Source organism: Acomys russatus, chromosome 19 (assembly GCF_903995435.1).
Source record: "Acomys russatus chromosome 19, mAcoRus1.1, whole genome shotgun sequence".
In the NCBI taxonomy this organism is placed as follows: Eukaryota; Metazoa; Chordata; class Mammalia; order Rodentia; family Muridae; genus Acomys; species Acomys russatus.
Window position 1 is genome coordinate 6182251 of NC_067155.1, and position 8031 is coordinate 6190281.

Below are 8031 nucleotides of genomic sequence, written 5' to 3' on the forward strand. Positions count from 1 at the left end.
TCTACCTGTGGCTCCCCAGAGAGACAGGCCTGTGTCAAAAGGCTTAGGGTCTCATAAAATCATTGATGAGTGACAGGCTGACTCACCTGAGATGCTTATTTCCAGGGGCTCACTGGGTCGTGACCACAACTGTGGGGTATCCATGTAGTACCCATAACATCTGAATGTTCCTGTGTGGTTTAGAGTCATGTGATCCATGGAGAAATTGGCTTGGCACTGTTCAGTAGGGTGTATATACTGTGCATCCACAGAGCTAGAGAACTTTTGATCTTCCTTGGTGAGAATGAACTTATCATATCGCTTCTGTGAGACACATAGGAGGGTCACGTTTCCTCCGGAGTTCACCACAGGGCTGGGCAGGGCTGACAAGCTGGGTTTAGTGTAATTGTGAATTCCTAGGAGAGAGGGAGGAAGACTGTTACGTGAGCTTACAAAGACACAATGTGGGAGGGAAATACTCCTGAGAGCAGAGCCTGGGCCAGAGTCTCTGACTGTGCACTCACCTGTCACCACCAGTTCCAGGGTGTCACTGTGCTCTGACCAACCAGCCGAGCTGTAACAGTAACAGCGATACTGTCCTGCATGCTCCTCTGTCACATTATGGATGATAAACTTGGCCTCGTGCCCAGGCTTCTCTGGGGTTTGTGTTCCCCTGGGTTTTGGGCTTCCCTCTTTATGGAGAACATATATTTCAGCATCCATTATTCCCTGACACCAGATGGTTGTGGAACTTTGGGAAGCAATCACAGAGCCTGGCTCAGCCTTGATGATGGGTTTCTGGAGGTTCCCTGCAAGGAGAGATGGAGGTGGTTCTGTTTGAATGTGGCACAGAGTGGTCACTATGGAGCATGGCATGTAAGCTCAACCAGAGTAGTAGAACTCCACATAAACACTTTGCTCTCATCTTCTGCATTGCAATGTTTCTTGGGTCTCACTGTTTTTCATGCTATGTGTCAGTGGTCTAAATGGCTGTGGTTCCTCCTTTACACTGCCCGTCAGGCTCCCTTAGCACCTGTCTCATTTCAGCATCATTTTGGGGGTGTTTACCTGAGAACAGGAGCTCCAGATGGTCACTAGGTTCTGACCATACATGTGGGTTCTTCCAGTCACAGCTGTAGCACCTGAAGGTCCACCTCTGGCTGGAGGTCACTGGACCCACAGAGAACGAGGCCTGGGACTTCTTGACATGGCTGTACTGTGAGTCCCACTTTTTGGAGGGCTTCTGTGGTCCTTCCTTGGTCAGAATGAACCTGTTATATTGTTGCCCTGAAACACACTGGAGGGTGACCTTCCCTCCTGAGGTCACTACAGGGCTAGGCTGGGCTGACAAGCTGGGTTTGCTGTATGCTCCTAGGAGAGAAGGAGGAATCAGTTATGTGTGAGGCGTTATTTTCCTCTCAGGATGTGAGGTGGTGCTGCACCGCTGAGAGCAGACTGAATTCTTAACAGTGAAGGCTGGGAACAGAGCATCATTTTTCCTCTCACCTGTCACCACCAGCTCCAGGAGGTCACTGTACTCTGACCATCCACCATCATCGGTCTGATAGTAACAGCGATAATACGCTGCATGGTGCTGGTCAACTCTTGGAATGAAGAATTCAGCCTTGTTCCCAGGCTCAGGGGGAATTTCAGTGCGCCATGGATCTGGGCTTCCCTTTTTATATAGAGAGTAATTTTTGGCTCCTGTGGTCCCCTCACATAAGAAGGTCACCCTACTCTGCATGGAGACCACAGAGTCTGGTTGTGCTCTGAGGACAGGGATAGGGAGGAACCCTGAAGGAAAATGAGCAGTTAGTTTTCAGGGCATCCATCCTCAGATTACAGTTCTCAACCCCATGACCCTCCAGCCGCCTGCAGCATCAGCATACCTCTTGTTCTTTCCACACTCACTGTCCACGCATGGCTCCTGGATATGAAGAGAAGAGCAAGTCAGGACAGCTGTGGACACTTACCTGCCAGTACTGGTGTCCTGAGGTCCAGAGTCAATCCTGCAATAAAGTCTCTTGTGAGAGGCTTGTTTCTCTCCTCTGTAAAGCTACCTAAGGTCTGGGTGTTGTCTGATGGGTGAGTGCTTGGCTCCGAGCCTGGGTCATTCCTAGACCACAGTATCCTCCCCGTCTTCCCATCTCACCCAGACAGAGCAGGACTGTGAGGATGAAGGCCATGACATATCATTCAAGAGGCTGCAATTCAGCTTGAGGACAGAGCTACAGAGCCTGTCAGGAGAGACAGCAAACAGGGTGTGGTGCTTGGAAGCAGAGCACTCCTCATGAGATAGTTGTACTTCAGCACCCACAGGAAGCGGAAATGCAGATCTCACTTCCCCAATGCTGTGTTTATGTCAGGCAGTGGATCCTCTGCAATTAGTTCTTGCAGAGATGACATTTTTGCACCACCGTTAATGTCTGCCTCACCTCTCCTCATTACACCCAGAGCCATATGGTAGATGACTTGTATGAATTTTTTGTGTTTTGTTTTATTGCTTTTCGAGATAGAGTTTCTCTGTGCAGCCCTGGCTGTCTTAGAACACACTCTGTAGACAAGATTGGCCTACAACTCATAGTGATCCACGTGCCTCTGCCTCAAAAGTGCTGGGATTAAAGGCATGTGTCATGAAGCCTTGCTGTCCAACAATTTCTTCTAATCTTCTGGATCCTTCTCATTCTCTGGCTTGTTCGGTTCTCTCATTTACCCTCTCTCTGTAAATATATCCTGGGAAATCTGCCTCCTCTCTTTGTCACTCTCTCTCTCTCTCTCTCTCTCTCTCTCTCTCTCTCTTCCTCTTCCCTCCCTGGCTCTCTTTCTTCCTCTTTCTCTCTTTCTCCGCCCTTCATCCTCTCTTTCCCTCCTTTCTTCCACCTTTCCCTTTCCTCTTCTACCCTGTCTCTCTCTTCCTCCCTCCATTCCCCCGTCCCCCCCTGCATTATCCCTTATGGAGCTTCCCTTTCCACTTTTCTCCAGAGAGTTGGGTGAATTCTATTCTGTCAAATGTTTCTCAATTTTTCAGTTTTTTGCCATTCAATTAGACATCATTTTCAAAGTATCTTTACTGTCATTGTTTGGGCAAAGGCTTGTACTGCCACTCCTGGAAGTAAGATTTACTTTCTTGCAACTGGTTCTATAACAGGCTGGCCTCAAGCTCAGTTCTCCTTTCCTCTGTCTCAAAGATTAAAGGTGTGTTAGTATTCCAGCTGGATCACATAGACCTAGAAGGTCTTTGGATATGATCTCTTGCCAAAGCAGCCATATTCTCCATTAAGTCTTGTACAATTCATTTTCACAATTTTTTTTGTGAAATATTTTTTCTTTCCAATATTTTTAACTATTTCTGAGGAGTGTCTTGCTGTATATATCTGCAAAGAACAAATATTAAATATTCTTTTCCTCATGCCTGTTGTGTGTGGTGGCACATGCCTTTAATCCCAGCACTTGGAAAGCAGAGGCCAGTGGATATTTGTGAGTTGAAGGCCAACCTGGTCCAAAAAGGGAGTCCAGGATTGCCAAGCCTATACAGAGAAACCCTGTCTCAAAAACAATACAGAACAAAAGAGAAATATTTCCTTATAGTTTCAAGTAATGAAGTCCCACTGAGCACCACTATTTCTGTATGTTTGGTGATTTTTTGTATTCTTTATGTGTTTAATTTCCATTATAACTTTCAAATTACATTTGTTAATTATCTGTGTATTTGTGTGTACATACGTCCATGCATTTGTGTCAAAACACCTGTGTGGAGGTCAGGGGACAACCTGAGTAACAAATTTCCCTTGTATAATGTGAATCCTGTAGGTCAGACTCAGGTTTTAAAGTTGGTAGCAGGAAACTATAGTCTAATGTGGAGGAATGTCTTGGGTGGATGTAACAACCTGTCAATAAAGCTCTGTTTAGCCATCAGCTGGGCAGAAGAACACCCTACTCTGCATGGAGACCACAGAGTCTGGTTGTGCTCTGAGGACAGGGATAGGGAGAAGCCCTGAAGGAAAATGAGCAGTTAGTTTTCAGGGCATCCATCCCCAGATTACAGTTCTCAACCCCATGACCCTCCAGCCGCCTGTAGCATCAGCATACCTCTTGTTGTTTCCACACTCACTGCCTGTGCAGGTGTGACTTCCAGGAGAATGGTAGTAGTGGGGAGTTGAGAGTCAAGAGTGGACAGTTGATGGCAGGAGGTGGAGAGAAGCCACCCAGGAAGATCAGAATGGCAAGTGCTTGGGCTATATGTAGATTATGAGGATTAGAGTAGTTTATTTTAGTTTATTGTTAGATTGGTAGCAGTTTAGGTTATACCCAGTGTGGTGCCTGCAGCTTTGCACTAGGCTTCCTGGGCCGAATAGATACAATTACTGTAATACTCTGAACCATCTCAGTGGCCCAACACTATCATCATTTTCCTTGTTTTTTCTGTTTCTTTCAAAACTTTATTTGGTCCTGTGTGTCCTGCTCCAAAAGGTCCACAGTTTTGTTTGGCTTTCTTGGAATTTAGTTTGTTAGTGTGTTTGGACTGCCTTCTGCTACTTGATTGGAAGGGTGTTCACAACTCCAAGTGCTGGGAAGGTATCCCAGCCATGAGGTGGAACAATCTCCCAAGAGTATCCTGAGGAACATGAGTCCAGGTATCTCACAGCTCTGAGAGGAGGGCTCTTCACCATAGACAGCGCAGCTGAGGGAGGGTTCTGTCCATTACCTGAGGTGCTGAGGAGCCTAGGAGCCTGATCTCCACTCCTTCTTTATTTCTACTTTCTCCTCTTCTGCTTCTGACCAGAGAGTCACAGCAGGCAGTAAATCTCTTAAAAGAGATTTATTGGAGGTATGAATCCAAGAGTGGTTGCCTCGCTCCCTTGAGAAGTCAACAGGGATAAGGGAAAACATAGCCTTTATATAGTGTTCCTTATCCTCCAGACCTTTCTTGGGGAAGGGATTTCCAGAGTGTGGATTGGTGGAATTTCAAGCCCATGCCTGGGATAGCCCAGGGATTTGGAATTGGGTTCATCCTACAGAAATTTTACTGCAAATTAGCATGGTCTTTGCTGAGTTCTAATGAGGAGCTGAAGATGTCAGTTAAAGAGGTCTGGGGGTGGTGTCTGGCCTGTTGGAGATTTCTAAGACAAAGGTCTGACCACATTTCTGCTTTGAGTGGTTAAAAAAGTTTACAAAGTTTCCAAAACTTATAAAGATTCTACTTATGTTGTCATCATAATGGACAGCTCCCATGGCAGTAGCAATAGTCATTCTGAGTCAGAAAAGGTGTCCATGTTTTCATACCACTCTGCTGAGGCAGGAATAGTCACCATGGACAGATCCCACTGGGACACTAACAAGAACCACCATTTTGTCTCCTGGTTCCACACCCCAGGGCAGGAAGGAGGGGCTGACTGCTCCAAGGAAATGAGGAGGACTGGCAGTGAGCCACTTGAAATTTTAGTGGCCAGGTGTTCATAGATCTTTGGGCTGGTGGTTTAGTGGGCTTTATGGCATTGGTGGAGGGCAGAGGGCTGCCTGCAGCTGGGGAAGGTAGCATGTCACAGGGCTGGGGGATGCAGTGGATAGCAGAAGCTTTTGGGTAGCTGCAGGCCACTGTAGCTTGGACATGGGCTGCTGCAGCTTGGGGATGGGCACCATCGCATTGGGGTAGATTACTATTGATGTCCAAAGCTGAAGCTTGAGGCAGAGTACCATGGCTCTCCCCTGAGGGTGTCAAGCTCAGGGCCACACCTAAGACCCTTTGATGTGTCTATGGCCTCAGCAGCAGGTGAACCCTTAAAATACCATCACAATACAGCCGTGGCTGATGCTGTTTTCTTCAAGAACTGAACAGTACACTGATATTTTCTATCTTCTGCAGCTACTTAGTCACCTCAGTATGACCATGTCTCTCAACTGTGGGTCAAAATACAGTTATGGAATATTCATTCTGACAAAGGAATGAGAACAAATCATGGGTATTATTGCACCCTTACACTCAAACCAAGTCCAAAGGTACAGGAGTGTTCATCCTTGGTCCATTAATGCTGACCTGCTCATGAGCATGCAGATGTTCTATTTAATGAAAAAAAAGTCCTGAGATGTGGTCAATGCTCAGAGACCCACTGCAGATTTTAAAGTTAATAGAGGAAATCCAAACCCTTAATCAATTATTTCCTGATCTGAGTGTGTTGCTCAGAACCCTCTTCAGAGGAGAAGGATGGATAGAATGTGAACGTGTGGAGCTGAGTTCTCCCATGGCAGAGTGTGAGAGGGAGGGAAACCTGCATAAGAGTGTTGGAGAGGGTAGGTTTAGGGAAAGAATGAACTGCCTAGCTCTGCCTCCTTGTGCCAGCAGAGACATTCAGGAATTTATCCCTAGTGATGCAGAAAGTATCAACCTAGGAACTTGAGAGACAGGTGTCCATGTATCTTTCTGATATCAATTATGACTGCCTAACTCATCCAAATACTTAGAAAAACAGCACCCTGTGATCCCTGTTTAAAGTCTCTAGACTGGTATCCTTAAGGGTGACTTCTCTTTGAGATGTCTGTGCAGTACCAGGGGAGAAGGAAAACCTTTGGTAGACATACTACTTTTCTCCCAAAGACATGTTGAGCAACCTGTTACAGATGAGGTGTCCATCCAATCTAGCCAGAAGCCTGGAGCTGACACAAGTGCCACTGATCAATTCCAGGGGGTGATGGCTATAGAAAGGGATGGCCACTCAGATCAAGAGGCAATGAATAACATTGTGATGGGAATGTACAAGTGAGAGGAAACACAGACACACAAGTTCTCAGAAGAATGCCATGGCGAGATTTCAGGTGAGAACAAGGTGGGAAGCTCATGACTCACTCTTATCTATCAAACATATCTTTTTTTTCTTTAACAAGTACAGATGAATACGTTATTAATAAAATATATGCCAAGCAAATTTAGGAACACATTAGATTATACATTATAATCAAATTGCTTTCATCTCAGGAAGGCAGCCGTGGTTCCACACGCCATACACCATATAAAGGACATAAGGAGAGAAACCACATAACCACCAAGATTGATGCGAAAATGTCTGTGGTAAAGATCTATGTGCATTCATAATAACAATTGTGAAGACTTAAGGAGTAGTTGCGCGTATCTAAAAATAATCAAGACTATACACAACAACCTATAGCCATCGTTATATTAAGTGGAAACAACTTGAGTGCCTTTCATCTAAAATTAGAAGTGTGGCAAGCATTTCTACTCTCCTCTCTCTCATTGCAAAATTCTTTCAATAAATCTTTCTGTGGTAGTTCAGCCAAGGCTCTTTGGAAAGAATAGAGCACTACTTAGTCATTTATGAGTCTGGATGTGCAGATTCTTTCTAGCCAGGGAAAGACACAAAATCCTGAACTAAAAATAGGTGGGTATATCATCCTTGCATGAAAAATAAATGATACACATAATAAACATGGGTGTATTCAATAAATCAGTGTTGATCAAAGAAAAAAAGTACGAGAAAACTCTTTCTACTCCTCTCTCTCCCCTCCCCCCTCCCTCTCTTGTCCTCTCTCAGGAACAGGATCCTAGTGGAAAATAGGTGACATCTGCAAATCTTCCTTCATGCCATACTAAGTATGACCTCTAATTATAAGTCATAGAGAATCTGTGACCAACATGAAGCCTTGTATATGCATAGACATTTGTATCTCAGAGCTATTCCCATGTAGTGGGATTAGCAACATTAGTTACCTGCTTGTTCTGCAGTTTGAATTCTTTACTTCCAAATTAAAGCCCTCTCCCTCACCATCTCTCCATCCTAACCCCTCCTTCAGCATTTAAGGAGATGATCATGTGGTTTTTCCCCTTCAGTTTACATATATGAAGGATTACATTGATGGATTTCTATATATTGAACCACGCCTGCATGCCTGGTATGAAGCCTACTTGGTCATGGTGAATAATATTTTTGATGTCTTCCTGCATTTGGTTTGTGAGTATTTTAGTGAATATATTTGTGTCAATGTTCATAAGAAAAATTAGTCTTAAATTCTCTTTTTTTGTAGAGTCTTTCTGTGGATTAG

General features: G+C 44.9%; 1 protein-coding gene and 1 pseudogene across 2 annotated transcripts in view; one reads left to right on the top strand and one right to left on the bottom strand.

Moving 5' to 3' along the window:
* Positions 1–2208, bottom strand: part of LOC127203460 (leukocyte immunoglobulin-like receptor subfamily B member 3) — a 37615-nt pseudogene extending 35407 nt beyond the window's left edge.
* Positions 1–8031, top strand: part of Ndufa3 (NADH:ubiquinone oxidoreductase subunit A3) — a 331527-nt gene that overhangs the window by 192356 nt on the left and 131140 nt on the right. The gene's annotated exons all lie outside the window — the stretch shown is intronic.